The sequence below is a fragment of the Equus quagga genome, chromosome 7, assembly GCF_021613505.1.
Source record: "Equus quagga isolate Etosha38 chromosome 7, UCLA_HA_Equagga_1.0, whole genome shotgun sequence".
Classification (NCBI taxonomy): Eukaryota; Metazoa; Chordata; class Mammalia; order Perissodactyla; family Equidae; genus Equus; species Equus quagga.
The window spans coordinates 15,537,991-15,553,172 of record NC_060273.1 but is presented as its reverse complement, the minus strand read 5'-3'; the positions used below and the strand labels follow the sequence as shown (position 1 = coordinate 15,553,172).

General features: G+C 43.5%; 1 protein-coding gene and 1 long non-coding RNA gene across 2 annotated transcripts in view; both read right to left on the bottom strand.

The window, feature by feature from the left end:
• Nucleotides 1-15,182, bottom strand: part of LOC124241981 (uncharacterized) — a 136,257-nt gene that overhangs the window by 66,571 nt on the left and 54,504 nt on the right. The gene's annotated exons all lie outside the window — the stretch shown is intronic.
• On the bottom strand, nt 5,929-14,330 carry LOC124242484 (uncharacterized). Its single transcript, XR_006889458.1, has 3 exons — nt 12,574-14,330; nt 9,839-10,706; nt 5,929-9,741 (listed from the first exon to the last, which is right to left on the bottom strand). It is a non-coding gene; the product is annotated as an uncharacterized LOC124242484 (long non-coding RNA).

Genomic DNA, 15,182 nt, shown 5'->3' with positions numbered 1-15,182 from the left:
TGCACAGACACACACACTCACAGGGAAATAAGACACCACAAGCACAGGCACGGAATCACTCCCATCTTCACCTGGGGACTCAGGCATAGGGCTCAGGGACAGGCTCACACACAGACCCACACTGCAGACACAGGCAACAACCCTTGAGGAGAACACATGCGCACACAGACACACACACTTAGGGCCACATGAGACAGCCCCACAGGGCAGACCCTACATACATTGGACACACAACACAGAGAACACAGATACACACTTAGATACAATCAGGAACACACAAAGGGGCAGTAAATTTACACACAGAACCAATACACAAAGATATGAAACACAGACACACATAGACACTCTAGCAGGGACACACATGCCCAGACACACACACAGAGATTTGCACAACCAACATACACTCATTCAGAGATAGAGACGCAGACACAAAAATACATACAGATACACACAGAGAAAAACAGAGAGAGTGCCAGACAGTGGAAAACTAATGTCCACAATCAATATACTCACATACAGAAACTCATTTTTGTTCAGCAACAAATCTGGCAACCCAGATGGGACTCCTGGCCCTCTGAGGTCTTGGTCCTCCAGCTACCCTGGTCTCCAATGGATGGAGCAGTGCAGTGGGTGGCAGCAGTTCTGTTCACGCTACTGGGGGACAAGGATTGGTCCTCACTAGGGGGGCTCCCTTTCTGGCTCTTGTGTTGCTGGCTTGATGTCGCTGCCCCATGGGGAGACCCAGCAGCCATGCTGAGTGCCTCACTTGCAAGATCTCCCAGTGGAGGTAGGTAGTGCCAACCCCACAGCAGGGCTGTAAGAGTTCTCTCTTTAAGTTGTCTCACAAAGTCTGTTGGCTAGTCAGGTCTGAGAAGGGATTGTGCGGCCCAGGGGATGGAAGTGATCCTTTTGTTGCATAGTTGTGTCAGAGCTGATAAGGTGTGGGTTGGAGTTCCGGCCAGAGGTCACTGAATTTGAGCCTCTTATGTGTTTGTGTTGTGTCTGTGTTTGTGTGACCGGAGACACCCGGCATTGATCTTACTTCCTCCGCCATTCTGGACTCCAAAATCCCTTTTTTCCCCATCACCTCTGTCAACAATCTCTAGGGAAGACCCAGCGTCCAACCAGCCTGCTGTCCCTTTTATTCTCTGCTAAAGAATTCCCACCAATCTCCCTTTCCCTCCCAAACCACATCCTTAGATCTCAGTGGAGTGAATTGGTCTGTCTTACGCTGTTGCATAATTTGATCACCAACACAAAAGAACTTCTTTGGGGCGCTCTGATCAACTCATAGGTGTTTGTTGCTATTAATCCTCTTTTTTTTCCCTTAAAGTAGGAAATTCAATCCTAACTTTTACACCTCAGCCAGGGCTATCTAGATCTCCTCCGCAGTCCTCTCCTGTGGGACTCTCTAGCCTTCCAAGGGATTAGTGAATCGTACAGTATCCTGCCTACTCAGCTCCCCCAACTTGATTGCCCAGACCCACTTCGGCACCCAGATTGTCACCCTTGGTCTGCGTGGCTTTGGTTCCAGGCCAACAAAGTCCAACATATCTAGGCAAGATCTTGTGGCATCTGTGTCACTACTAATTACCATAAACTGCCCCTAGGAAGTCGGAAACAGACAATCACAAAGGACTCCAGAATATGGGAGGGGGGCGGGTCTAGGGGGTCTACCCCAGAGGAGAGCCTGCTAGGCTGCATCCCCCAGAATGGGAAGGTTTTCGGGTACTCTCCAGTGACCTGAAAGCAGTTAATCTTTTCCTGCAATATGGCCTGGCCACAATATTCACTGGAAGATATTCACTTTTCCTAAAGTGGCCAGAAAATGGAACCCTAAATTTCAAAACCATACTACAATTAGATCTATTTTTCAAAAGAACCAAGAAATGGGAAGAAATCTCCTATGTCCAATGCTTTATGGAACTTTATCAAAATAAATGGCTACAAAAAAAATGTAAAATTTACAGATTAAACGTTGAACCAAAGGCTTCAAAAATATTGACCATAGTACAGGATCCTTCTGATGAAGAGAACCTGCTCCTCCAAGTCAGGATACTTGGGGCCAGGGAAGGCCCACTTCAGAGTCCACCCCTCTCTCTGACTCCAGCTTCAGCTCCACCATCGAGTCAACTGTGGACCCCAGCGAGGCCTCCACTATATTCTCCTGATACACAGACCTCACTTCTGCTCAAGCCAGAAGTTGTAACCCCAAAGTCCCTTACCCTGTGGATTTGAGACCAAATCCATTGTAGTCCCTGCTGGGTAATTCCCCCACAGGGAATTTGACTCTTCAGTAATCCAAGACTCTTTACCCTCCTCTTCCAGATAGTACAACTGGACTGGGAACTAGTTTTAAGCCTCAGATCCACCACCTGAGACAGGTGTCTAATGGCGAAAGGGGACTTATTAATGTGCACATCCCCTTTTCCACCTCTGATTTGTATAATTGGAAGGCACAACTAAAGGACTGAAGGCAGAACCAGAGGAATTCATCAATTTGACAAAAGGAATCTTCTCCACCCATAATCCAATCCGGGCAGATATCCAAAGCCTGTTAACTACAGTCCTCATGGCTGAAAAATGTCAGCTGTTCTATTAAAGGCAAGGGAACAAGCAGACAATGAATATGACCCAGGGTCAGATATCCACAGGCCTAATTAACAGGCAGTACCAGGGATGGACCCAATGACCTAGATGACCAGGAAAAGCTGGAGCATTCTCATGGTCTGCTTTTGAGAGCTATGTAAATGGTGAGTCAGCCACCCGTTAACTGGTCCAAGCTGAGGAGGATCTATCAAGGTCCTGAGGAAACCCCTCTGCCTTTCTACAGAGGCTGCAGGATGGCCTCAGGCAGTATACCAATTGGGACCCTAACGCCCAAGGTAATACAGTGGTTCTTAATACCTATTTTATATCTCAAAGCACTCCAGATATCTGTAGGAAGCTCCAAAAATTGGCTATAGGTCTTCATACTAATTCTGCACAGCTAGTAGAGGCTGCTTTCAGGGTGTTCAACAACAAGGATGAAGCTGAGGAAAAAAAGGATGACAAAAAGATGCAGAGACAGGTAACTCTACTCACAGCAGCCCTCCAGGCTGCTCAAGGTAACCCAAGAGAGAGGAGGAAGATGCCATGGGTGAGTAACCCCGACCCCCACAGAGGGACCAGAAGGCTGCCAACAAAGTTGGGGGCTAATCAATGTGAATACTGCTGGCAGGAAGGACACTGGTGGTGGGACTGTCTGAACCATCCCCAGAGAGGGAGGGGATCGAAGAGGACCGAATCTTACCAACTTCCCTTGACTACAGATGAGATGTGATGGGGCTGTGGGGTTCCCCGGTTTGCTCCAGGCAACAAAATCCTCATCTTCCTGAGGAGCCCTGAGTAACCTTGGCATTGGGAGGAGAGCAAGTTGAATTCTTGCTAGATACTGGAGCCACTTTTTCAGTCTTGAACACCCAGAAGGGAAACCTTTCCAAGAAAAAGTGTGATATAAAAGGAGTGGCAGGAAGAAGAGAAACTAAAAGGTTTCTGGAGCCTTTGACCTCTGAAATAGGACCTAAAATGTTAAAGCATTCTTTTCTATACATACCAGCATGCCCTGTTCCCCTTTTAGGGAGGGACATATTATTTAAGCTAGGGGCCTCGATAAGCTGGGAACAAGATAGAATAGAGATCCAAGTCCCTAAAAGTCTGCGAGTTGAGCTCATGGCCCTGTTGCAAGATACACCAGCACCTGAGAAGGAATTCTCCTAAATGTTTCAAGCTGAGTTAACTCAGAAGTAAGGGCATGAGGCAGGTGACACAAGTAGCCAGTGCCACGCCTGTAAAGGTGGGATTAAAGCAGATAGATCGTTGGCCTTGGGTAAAAAAATACCCCTGGAAGCCAGAGGCCATAAGAGGAATCCCTCCTGTCCTAACAGACTTTAGAACCAGGATTGATCAGGCCATGCAGATCCCCATGGAGTACTCCCATGTTACCCATTAAAAAGCCAGGAAGGGGAGAACAGAGATTTGTTCCAGACCTTAGGGCTATCAGTGAAGCAGTCCGAGACACACGTCCTGTAGTACCTAATCCTTACACCCTGCTAGCTAAGCTCCCTGGGAACAGCAGATTCTATACAGTGCTGGATGCTTTTTTCTGTATTTCATTGGATGCTGAGTCCAGGAAATATTTGCCTTTGAATGGGAGGACCCAGGCTCCCACCAAAGGCAACAGTACTGCTAGACTGTCTTACCCCAAGGGTTTAAGACCTCCCCTACTATCTTTGGGGAAATTCCGGGCTGAGATTTAAGGGAATTAAAATTAGAACAGAGTACTGTGCTACAGTTTGTAAAGGATATCCTAATAGCCAGCCCTACTAAGGAAATCTTTGATGAAAACACTATAGCTATGTCAAACTTCTTACCCAGTAAGGGATATAAAGTGTCTAAAGGGAAGGCATAATCTTTAAGGAAACTGTAAAGTATTTGGAGTTTATCATTTCAAGGGGACAATGCAGACTTCCTCAAGAGAGAAAAATGGTAATATGTCAAATTGCTCCACCAAAGACTCATAGACAGCTGCGAGGATTCTTAGGGATGGCTGACTTTTGCCACATTTGGATCCCTAACTTTGGACTGCCTGCCAAGTCTCTCTACAACAAACTACAGGGGCCAGAAATGGACTCTTTGAATGGTATAAGCTGTGTGACCAAGCTTTCAATAAACATAAAAACTTGCTAATGGAAGTGTCTGCACAGGACTTACCAGACTTGAGCACGACATTTGACCTGTTTGTTCATGAAAGACAGTGAATAGCTATAGAATTATTAAAGCAAATGTTGGGATCCTTAAAAAGAGTGGTAGCCTATTTCTCAAAACAACTAAACACTATGGTAAAAGGATGGCCCCCATATATAAGAGCTGTAGCTGCCACGTGCCTATTAATCAAGGAGGCAGAAAAATCGACAATGGACAACCTATGATGATGTGGACCCCCCCATCAAGTCTTCAGCCCACTAGAGACTAAGGGACATCTTTGGCTATCTCAAAATAGAGTACTACAGTATCAGGCTGTGCTGCTAGATTCTCCTCAGATTTCCTTAAAACCCTGTCATACCCGAAACCCAGCTACCCTACTCCCTGATTCCAGTGGGCCTATTACCCATGCCTGCCTAGAAGGGATTGATCAGGTTTACTCTAACTGCAAAGACCTCCAGAGAGAACCACTGCCTAATGCAGAGGAAGTATGATTTTTCTATGGGAGCAGCTTCACGCATAATGGACAAAGGAGAGCAGGTTATGCAGCAGCGCTCTTGCAGGCAACCCACACACTGTCCACCAATGCCCCCCACATTCCACCTTCTCCTCACTCAGGCCTTGCCCCACAGCGGCAAACACTGAGGCATAGGAGCCAGGCACCCAGTCTATGCAGGCCTGAGAGCTTGCTGTTGGGTCGTGCCAGTCCCTAGGGTGGGCTTCCTGCCTTGGCTGAGCTGGATTAAATTGGTGCTCTAGTGGATGGTGTGGACCCTGGGCTAACAGACCAAGGGAAGAACTCCAATGGCGTCTGCCAGCGTCTGGTCAGTACACCTGTACTAAGTCACAGTAATGGCCGCTGCCAATGTCTCAGTCCCTGGAGAGGTCTCACCTCTCACTGAGATGCACCCAGAGCCTACCAGGTGAGTCTCTTAAAAAGATATTCTGCTCAAAAATAAGTTACTTACCTTTGTGTTTTTTTTTTTTTTATCAGAGTTGGCTTGTGAAGTTTCATAACTTAAACAGGAAATTCTACTATTTTAAGTCTTTGAATCATTATGCTGAACAAAATGATTGTAATTTCATTGATTATTTTTATATTTTATCAGGAATTTTAGATTTTTGCTAATATGTTTTGACATCAAATTTAATTTTGTTTCTTCCTCTCCTAGATAAAGGCTTGAGTGCTTCAAGGTAAGATTTTAAGCTAACCTTGATATACCCAACATCTCTTGCCAATCTTCCTTTTTTTTCTCCCCAAAGCCCCAGTACATAATTGTATATCATAGTTATAAGTCCTTCTAGTTATTCTATGTGGGATGCTGCCACAGCACGGCTTGATGAGCAGTGTGTAGGTCCACATCCAGGATTCAAACAAGCAAACCCCGGGCTGCCGAAGCAGAGCACAGGAAATTTATTACCACACCACCGGGCCGGCCCTGAATGGACTTAATTCTTGAAAATCTTACTCCTCCCCGGTTGGAGTCTAAAGGACAATGTAGAGGGAGGTGCCATCTATTGAGAGAAGAGGACAGGAGGAGGAATGGATCACTGTGGTAGGGACAATAGGGTGTTTAATTTTGCATGGAAATGTTTAGGACGTGATGGTATGAGTCTGAAATTTCGAGTGGGTATGTTGAAATGACCTTGACTTGGTGTAATGTAAGATGATAAGGCACTACTGGAGCCTATCAAGCGGCTTATGGCTTAGAGAAGGACCCAGACACTGAAGGCAAAGTGTGTGTCACAGCCACGGGTTATGAATATGAAGCAGAGGGAGCCACTCATGCCAGCGGAAAATGAGTAGAAATAAACCTGATGCAAAATACGGGTAAGACATTCCGTATGAGCTTCATAGACTGTGATCAGTAAGTAATGCTGACTGTTGAGAGCCAGGTGGCAGGCTGGCACTTAGTAGGCCCTCAACTGCTGTTGTTTGTCACAGTGAGCGCAGTGGTGATGGTGAGAAGAGTGAGCAGGGTATCAGAGTTCTCACGCGGGGCAAACAGAAGATAAGTTTGCACTCTGTGGTCAGGTGAGACAAATGCCTCTGAGAGGGGTGTGGAGTTATGCGCTGTGTTCTGAAGGTTTACGTGTATTATCCACCTGTAATCGGGGGCTTTATGTGCGCTGTTTTCCTGTAATGGTGGATGGTAACATTCTCATCTTGGGGCTGAAGAAGACTGTCTTATAAGGATTGTGAGTTATCCAGGTCCTCCAGAGACTAATGGTAAAGCCAGGATTGTACCCAAGTGTGTTTGATTCCGAAGGCCTTGTCCTCAGAGCCTCCCACCGTGGTTCTCATGAAAGGCAGTCTGCTGGACAGCAGAAAGGCATTGGAGGCTTTCAAGTAGCCAGTCAAGTGACATTTAGAAGGATCTCTCTGGGACATTTTAAAGGTTGGGTGGAAGTGGGGAAAACCAGGAAGAAGTGCTTTGTTTTTTTATTTTGATTTTTGTCTTTTAAAGCAATTGCAGATTTATTTTATTTGAGAATTGGAAGACAAATTATAAGTACATAGGATGCTTGATTTTTCTCGTTTCTCCTCTGGTGATGACAGGGCTATTTGAACTATTCACATTTTCTAAGAATATTGCTTAATGCTGGGAAGTAGGCTAACACATTTTATTGTTTCCCCATCTTTGAAAAAAGATTAAATAGGAATCTCATTGAAAAGGGTTATTTCCATGTTTCCTACATTTTAAATGCCACTAAAAGTACCTTTCTTCAGGGATCATAGTCATGCTAACAAGTTATTTGTGCTCATAGGGCCAAATAACGGGCCTTTGCTCTTGACACATCAGGATAATTCAATTTTATTGGTTTTGGTAATAATCTTAGAAATGGTTTTCATCTCTTTGTAATTAATTTACATTACATTTCTGAGAAGATAAAGAATTACATGCAGGAAATCGCTGAATTAAAAAAAATATAGCCAACTATGAGAAAAAGGTATAATCATCCTTTGATTTTTCTTTTCATGGCTTCATGTTGAAGCACTTCCACTTTCTTCTAGTTCACTTATTTTGCTGTCTCTCCCTGCATCCTAGTGTCCCATTTCATTACATTGTATAACAGCCTAAATTCAAATCTTAGAAAGTACCACTTTTCTTATTTTAGTAAGGACTTACCCATGGGAGATAGGTTTTGCTATCACTATAATTAATATTTTTGAGTTCTGAATCCTTTATCATATATTTGTATAGATCAAAGAAGCAAAGACGAAAAAAGGCAAGGTAAAAAATCTCTTCTTTTTCCCAGATTACACTTTAAAAACAGAAGTACAAGTAATGAGTAAATACGACTAATCTCTATTTGTTTTGTTGAAGAATAACCTCAAATCACTTGAACGCACTAATGAAATCCTTAATAGCAACATTCAAAGTATACATGTGAAGTTGCAGTCAGATAGAGACCGGAACATCAAGAGTCAGGACTTGGTGGGCCGGACCATGGCCTAGCGGTTAAGAACAGTGTGCTCTGCTTTCACGGCCCAGGTTCAGTTCCCAGGTGCAGACCTACACCACTTGTCAATGGCCATGCTGTGGCAGGTGGCCTACATACAAAATAGAGGAAGTCTGGCACAGATGTTAGCTCAGGGAGAATCTTTCTCAAGCAAAAAGAGGAAGATTAGTGAATCCTCCTCAGCGCAAAAAAAAAAAAGAAAAAGAAAAGAATCAGGACTTGGTGAGAGTTTTCCTACAAAGTTATGACCATAATTTGGCTTTTGAGACTTTTTGTTCATTGGGTGACTTGAGCCCTGCATTCCTCCATGCTGTTCACTGCTCTTTCAAGTACTAATACCACAATGCCTCTTTTTATTTAAGGATTTAGGAAGAATTTTTTCTGTTTCTACAACTATGGGTTAATTTTTTATATCATGCAGCACCTCCTCCTCTCCAAGAAACCTAGAACTGAGAAATTGTAGGAGAGAGTACTAGAGACTTCTAGCCAGGTTGAGCAGTCCTAGCCCTCGTAATGCAGAGTAGAGACTTTTCAAAGTGAGTCTAGTGACAATATTTACCTTCCACTAAGAAAAGCTGCTCACTTGAGCTGTTTGGCTTCAAGATTTTAGACCTTCTTTGCTTTGCCTTGTCGCCCAGTCAACTAGCCCGTTGTCTCAAAAGTAGGAAAACTGCAGTGCCCATGGTGAGGGGCAGGCTGGAGAGCGGTCCTGGGAATAGTGCCTGCTTGTCTGGAACACACATTCTTTAGTAGTCTGCAATTGTCTCTACGATCCTCTTGGACTTGCCCCTTACCACTCTACTTTTGCAGACACAGGCAGTGAGACATGTAGCGACAATAATTTATTGCCTTGACTTCTATAACTAACCTAAGCACTCCATGGGACCCAGTGGGAAGGGTGGGGTTTTGTGGTACTGAGGCCACTCTTTTGCAACCTGGTGGAGGGGAAGGTGACAAGTATTGTCCCTGCTTTATTGAGGGTCAGCTTTTGTTGCAGGTAGAGTTTTTGCCCATAATAACATTTCCACGCTTTAACTCTGTTCCACAGGTCAATATGGCTGCAAGAGCACACGCTCCTTTCCCAGAATTGCCCTAGATGCTCTACCCGTGGGTTGCCCTTTATCACCACTCATGGACTATGGGTGACATCTACCTCCTCCACATGAGTGGCCTCTGTGACTTCAACCACCACCTCCACTCCCCAATTGGTAAGATGATCTGAACCCTGTGTGCTGACTTGCAGAGCATATTCATCTTTTTTCTTGTTGAGTCTTTGGAGAAAAGGTAGAGCTGGCACTACAGAGCCTTGCAACGCAAGCTCTGGCTGAAGTCATCGTAACATCACTCAGGTTTCTCAGGACACACATACCATGGGCTGTGAATTTCTCCATACTGAGCTGGGCAGCAGGTGTGTCTTGTGGAGAAGGAAAGTGGATTTTGCAGAAAGAGCAGTTCTGCAGATTTGTACAGAGTCCATGTGCCGGGCTCTGTGGTAGATGAGGCACACCCCTAACTTCAAGGGCTTAAGGTGTCCTGTAGGAGACAGACATTCCCATTAAAAGCTTGTGATCACCCTAACAAAAGCAGCAAAAGGGCCCTGGAAAACAAATGAGTTAGACATAAATCTCACCAGGATGAAATGGAAGGTTGTGGCAGAGAAGGAATAATTGAAGTGCCCAGTGGGAGTTGGTTGGGTTCCCTTCAAAGGAGCTAGAAGGCCATTCCCAGCAAGGCAAGCAGTGTGAGCAGGGATGTGAAGGCAACATGAGGTCCACGCAGAGCCACTGCATGTTTTCCAGTCACACAGTGTGGGCAACGCAATTATCCTCATCAAAATGTCACTATTGCCATAACACCCTTAGTTCATAATCCAAATAAAGATTCTTGTTTCCCTGGATTTCTGAAAGTTCTGGGTCTGTGTGAGAGAAAAATCCCTGTAAGTTTGGAAATTTAACTTCACTCTTTCAGGATACTTGGCCTGGGTTTACTGTGCCCCGGCGAGACTAACGGTGAAGACAGGATCGTTATCAGCTGAGCAGCTGCTTTGGTCTTCCGCATGAGTCAGACTCTGTGGGGAATTCAAGGTTGATCAGATCCTTGCATCCTCTAGTCACCACCACTGACTGTCAGCTTTGCATCTCCCCAAACTTGCCACACAGTATCCTAATTCTTTGCCTGTGTTCCTGCTGACTCAGCCCCTAATACCAGCTCTCAGTGGCGCCTACTCAGAGCCTCAGTCCCATTGTCCGTGAGAGGGGTAATACTGGCTTCTGAGGTCATTGTGAGGAAGATAAGATTAAATACCTAATGAAAGTGTCTTGCAAAATGGCTGGGACATGTTGGTACTCACCATTCTCACTGTTCAAATGAAAATATCTCCACACAGATTATCTGAAGATGTTCACTGAAGTACATTCAATTAAATTAAGGGTGTAAGAGCTCGGGCCCAGAGATTCACAATCCTGATTTCAAAAGATAAGGCAAGGACCCCCCTTTTTCTAAGAGAGGAAGAAACAAAATTAAATTTGATGTCAAAACATACTATTAGGAAAAATCTATAGTTCCTAGTAAAAGAATATAATGTAATGAATTTATAAATCATTTTGACCAGCATTATGATTCATAGCTTTAAAAATAAGAAGAAATGTAGAATTTCCTGTTTAAGTCATGAAACTTCACAAATCATCTCTGATAAAGAACAAAAGGTAAAATTCTTTATTTTTGATCAAAAGATGTCTTATCTTCTGTTAGATTAACACTGATCATTTCATTTTCATAGTGAATGTGGCAAGCATTTTCATAAATACACTATTGCATAATTTACCTGATTTTTTTTTTGCCAACCCCAATATCCACACTGAAGTCCAGAACCTGGGATTGCTTTAAAAGCCTCCAAAAATATTTTAAAAAGAAAAGGCAAAATCTTTGTACTAGGATATGCCTCTTTCAATCAATAAAAAGCTTTTCTGAAATCTTACAGAGTTGGCTGTCTGCTGAATTGATAAATAATTACAACACATCAGGTCCTATGATTTTCCTAGACCACGATAAACAGAGGGTCATCAAATGAGAAAGAGAGTGGGAGATGGCTAGGAGAAAAGCACAAGCAACAACAGAAACGACTGATAACATTTCAAGAAAGGACAAAAAGTGCTTCCTAGAGCCAAGTCATCCCCTGTGGAATTATAGCTCAATAAAATCCAGGCGGGACCCCATTGTAATACCATGGAAAGATTCATTTTCCTGACCCCTAAAACATATTTTCCCTTTCAAAAGTTTTAGATGATGATCAGATGCTGAGGCCAGCCCAAAAAACTTGCCAAGATATTGGAATATCATTATAGTATCAAAAGTTAGGCATAATAAAGTTGTTACAGGAAAATGCATCCATGGAAGGCAAACGCAAAATCACAGATATACCTTTAACTTCACACAACGTTCAGGAAACAGTGCACTTCCCTGTCCAGTGTCACCCAACCCCACAGGGAGGGACAACTGGGAAGAGGGATGGGGTCACCAAATATTTAATATCTGTGTGTTCTCTTTGAAGGGGAGTGTTTATAAATTGTAGTTTCCTCATTGAAAATATATTGTGTTGTTCAATGAGTTGCTAAAAAGCTTAGAATATTTTACAAAATTAACTTCCATTTCAAACATTAATTTGTGTCCAAGTTAGAGATCTAAAGGAAACAAAAGAGCTGGACTTCTGGATTCTGATCCAGCTTGTAAGAAGCTTGGACGTTGTCACTCCTGTCCACATAACAAGCAAAAAGCTGAACAAACTAAATGTCAAAAACTCTTCATAGGTCTATCAGAGAAATGATGTCACAGGGCCATTGTTGCCTGCAGAATCAGAGAACCAGACTGGCTCATACCGACAATCACTACTTACTGGACCAGAAGCCCAAGATCAGAACTCTCCACAGGAACCAGAACACCATGGTAGGCAAAGTTATAGTGTAACTGATGAAGTCCTGAACACTCAGTGTGGATAAGCAAGAGATTTAAAAATGCCAGGGTACCCAGTCTCAAGGAGCTGCCATACTTGTGTGAGTTTTATCTTCAGGGATCTTAACAGGTTCTCACAGGAAATACTGGAGAAAAATGCCCTCATGCTATTGGCAGGGAGAGGGGGAAAAACAGCCATTTAGAAATAAATTCATAGTATTCTGTTCTTCTTAAAAAGACCTGGCTGCAAGAGAAACTACTTTAGTAGAGCCTAACTGGTGTTTTTCCAAAGACTGAGTGACCTAGGTGAAGGGAAGTACCCAGCTCCAGAGCTCTCTCTTCCTGTCTCACCTAAGAGTTAACTCAGCCTAACCCCAGCCAGACAAACATAAATCCTCAGACTAAAGATCTGTTTACCTCAGTTGTTCCTTTAAATCAGGAGACCACATCCAGCTTTCAATAGGCAGACTAAAAGAAAAAACACACAGTTTAAACACAGAGAGTAAGCCTTAGAATTGCACTCAGTATGGCAGAGATGATGGAATTATTAGGCTAAGAATGAAAATCACGATGATTAACATGCTAATGGCTCCAGTGAGAAAAGTGGACAACACGCAAGAAGAAAAGGTGAATGTAAGCAGAGATGAAAATTTGCCCAGAACTGCATACTGTAGCAATTCACATAGCTGACCACGGGTTACTTCACAGTTTTCAGTCTATAAAATGGTAGATAAGTGGGCTTTCTACAAACATAAATCAGGGTATAAGAAATTATGATTATGGAGAACAGCAACAAAGCCCGGCAAATGATTACAATATTCCAGTTTCTGATTATTTTAGCATATGCCCAAAGATAAGGAAGGTTCTAATTAATTGGAAATGAAGGTCTAAAACAACATCCTATGATATGATATTATTAATAGAACATTTAATAAACATTGATATAGAACCTTAACTACAGATACTTGGTTATGTGCTGGGGATAGCAGGATGAAAAAATGTGATTCAGTCTCTCAAGGAGCTACTCAACTAGGCAGAAAAATGCAGAGACAAGTAATTACAATGCGATGTGGGTAAGTGCTACTATAAAGGTATAGGAGCAAAGAGGCTCACTGCCTTGGGGGTTAGAGTTTCAGGGACAGCTTTAATGGGATGAAAATACTGGGGCTGAGCCTTGAAAATAATGAGTCAGCCAGGTAGGACGGAACATTGCATCTAAACACGGAGTCTGGTTTGGGTGGAGCCAAGACTGCATGTTGCAGAGCAGCGGAGATAGGAGAGGAGAGGGCAGTGGGAGCCAGCCCACACAAGATCAATGTGCTCAAAGCTAGGAGTCAGACTTTATCCTGGGGAAACTGAGAGTTCCCTGAAGCTCCTCCCTCCTTAAAATAGCTTTGCACTTATATCTGGTTATTAAAGTAATTCATGCTTGTTACAAAAGAGTCAGATAATAGAGAAAGGTAAAATAGATAAAAGACAGACAATAGATAAATGAAAATAAGTCACCTATACTTGTACAACTCAGAGATAATTACCACTGCCATTTTGGTCTGGGGGCAGCAGAGTATAGCGGTTAGGAGCTCAAGCCCTGGAGTCACATAGTGCAAGTGCAGTGTACTGAGGCTAGTGCCTGACATATCATAAGTACTTAATAAACACTAGATATTATTACTATTACTATTTTTCCCTTGTGACTTCTTTAAGGTATTGTTGAGCACTTATAATTAGCCACTGACAGTTCTCAGCACTTTACACCTATTAAGTCATTTAATTCTTACAAGTCTTCTTAAGCGGGTAATACTATTATACCCATTTCACAGATAAAGAAATGGAGGAACAGATAAGAGGGAGAACCAAGACTAGGACGCAGGCTCCAAAGCCAAAACTCTCTTCTTTATACTACACTGTCCCCAAGGGATTTTTGTAACCAACTCCTCCCACCAAAAATAAAAAAATCTGTAAATATGTTTTCATATCAATTAAATATAACAACTGTCAATTTTAATAACAGTCCAGTCTCTAAATTGACCTAAAAACTTACGTTACCTGAAAAAATTCCTTTTTGATGACACTGGTTTTGTTTTTTGTTTTTTCGTGAGGAAGACTGGTCCTGAGTTAACACCTGTTGCCAATCTTCTTCTTTGTGCTTGAGGAAGAGTGGTCCTGAACTAACATCTGTGCCCATCTTCCTCTATTTTGTATGTGGGTCGCCACTACAGCATGGCTTGATGACTGGTGCAGGTCTGTGCCTCGAATGTGAACCTGTGAACCCTGGGCTGCCAAAGGGGAGTGTGCAAACCTAACCACTATGCCACTGGGCTGGCCCTGACACTGTTGCTTCTTTAAAAAAATTATAAACAATATTAAGATGAGCATCCTTGTACGGACATCCTAGTACACCTGTCTATTTTCTCAGGATAAATTCCTGGTCAAATAAGCAGGGATATTTTACATTCTGACAATATTGCTAACTCCTGAAAGAATGAAGCCATTTATATTTACCAACCAAAAATATGTGAGATTGATAAGGTGGGACTGAGTGAGGCAGGGGGTCTATATGGTCGTGAGTAATCATGGTTGCTGAGCACAGGACGTCAGAGCCTGAGTAGGGTGAGGAGGGCATCCTATAGGGGAGACAGCCCACGACTAGGGGCAGGAACCCAGGACACACACGCAGGAGGGTGGCCTGGTGTAGGTTGTCAAGCCTGAGAGGTATGAGGAGGGCGTCCATGCTGTGGGAAGTAGAGAGCAGTGAAGCCTCATCTCGGATGTCAGAAACTGTTTAAGGTAAAATAAGGCATCAATGCTGAGGGACAACGGTAGCCCTTCACAGAATTCAGAGCCCAAACAGGGTGAGGGTGTCCACGTGAGAAGGTTAAGGGCATTCACACAGGAGGGTGACCTGGTACAAGGTCAGGGTGACAGAGCCCAAGAAGGGTGAGGAGGGTGTGGGGCAGTGGCAGCAATGGGAGACTGATCAAATATATTGAAGATAATGGGAGTCAGGTTTCTCACTGTTAGAGAAG